This window comes from Panthera uncia, unplaced genomic scaffold (genome assembly GCF_023721935.1).
Source record: "Panthera uncia isolate 11264 unplaced genomic scaffold, Puncia_PCG_1.0 HiC_scaffold_1397, whole genome shotgun sequence".
NCBI lineage: Eukaryota > Metazoa > Chordata > Mammalia > Carnivora > Felidae > Panthera > Panthera uncia.
This window is the reverse complement of record NW_026058027.1, coordinates 49549-50933: the sequence shown is the minus strand read 5'-3', so window position 1 is coordinate 50933 and position 1385 is coordinate 49549. Positions and strand designations below refer to the sequence as shown.

The following is a 1385-nucleotide window of genomic DNA, read 5'->3' as shown; positions in this document are numbered from 1 at the left end:
TTTTCTTTTTAAGTCAAAGATCTGTTTGTTTTTAGACAAAGGCCTTATAAGAATCACAGATGAAAGATCATGCACAAACCACATTTTTCCCTCAATGACAAAAATACACGTTCAGTAATTTTTAAAACATCCATTTTTAGCGACCCAGCTAGCTGGAAAAATGTTGCTGGATTTTTTCTGGTCAGAGGGATGCTGCCCATCTTAGCTGTATTACCCACCACAAGAAGGAGAGCATAGATGGACTATGCTCATTTCAGACAACTAACTCGAACCAGCTTTGAAGAAGACTTGGTTAAGCTGGAGATACAGTTGCAAACTTTGCTTCCTCCTTCTCCCCTGAGGAAGTGGACACAGAAGCACACATCCAGGAAGTTCTGGGTCAGTGAATTATTCTTGCTTTCACCGCCAGACCTCATTGTGATGCCCGTATGGCTTCATGGGAGAGTCCTACCCAGTGCAAAAGTAGATGTCACTCTGGCACGTGGCTGTGCCCTCCAGGTGGTCCGTAGCTGGGCGGCATGAGCTGTGCAGTCTGCTTGCTCGGTGTAGCCACCAAACTGCAGGGAATAGATGTGTTCCCTCTCCATCTTAATGCTTTCATCGATGCAAACTGGCAGGTGGCTCTGAAACTGGTTTGGAATCCAGAACCGGACTTCTTAAATTTCTTCTGTAGAGAACCATCCTCACTGAGAAATACAACAAAGGAGATAGGAACTGTCATCCCCATCCCGACTCCCTTGTCCTGGGGGCCTCCCACGTACTTCATGGCTTTGGGCAATGCTTCCCATAGAGCCTCATCCACAGGCTTATCTGTCAGTTCCACTGTGGCAAACCGCCTGCCTTCACAGGTTGCGTCCTCATAGGAGACTTCTTCCTTGCCAACAGTCTGAAACAGCAAGTTCTTGACCGTGCTCAGCATAATGTGGCTGTGGCACTCTTTTTTTCTGACTGGTTTCTAAGGTACTATAATGATGAATAATACAACCAATAGCACTTATTTACAACATTTTTTCCAGTAAAACCACATTATATTAAGATATTAAGAGAAAATACATAGAGAAGCAAATGTGGGGTGGTCAAACATGTATCTAGGAGGGAAATTCTCCCTGAGATGTGAAGGGAAATTACGTCTGCCCAGACTGTTTAGTTCTTTAATTCTGCCTTGTATCAAGTCCAGTGGATTTTCAGCTTTTATTGTACATATGCTTTAACCCGTGGGAGCTTGAAGTATATATCAGGTAAAGCAGATATGTTGATTCAGGTAATTCTGAAGGTACTTTGTTGGAGATAGTGTAAGTTGGTAAATACGGGAAAGATAGAGTTCAGACTAGCAAGAACCTTATGCTAAGACACTTGTATCTATTCCTTACACATATGAAGAACAA

General features: G+C 43.2%; 1 pseudogene; it reads right to left on the bottom strand.

Annotated features, from left to right (window-relative positions):
- Positions 1–399: 399 nt before the first annotated feature.
- LOC125917015 (heme-binding protein 1-like) lies at positions 400–919 on the bottom strand (annotated as a pseudogene).
- Between the last annotated feature and the right edge of the window lie 466 nt (positions 920–1385).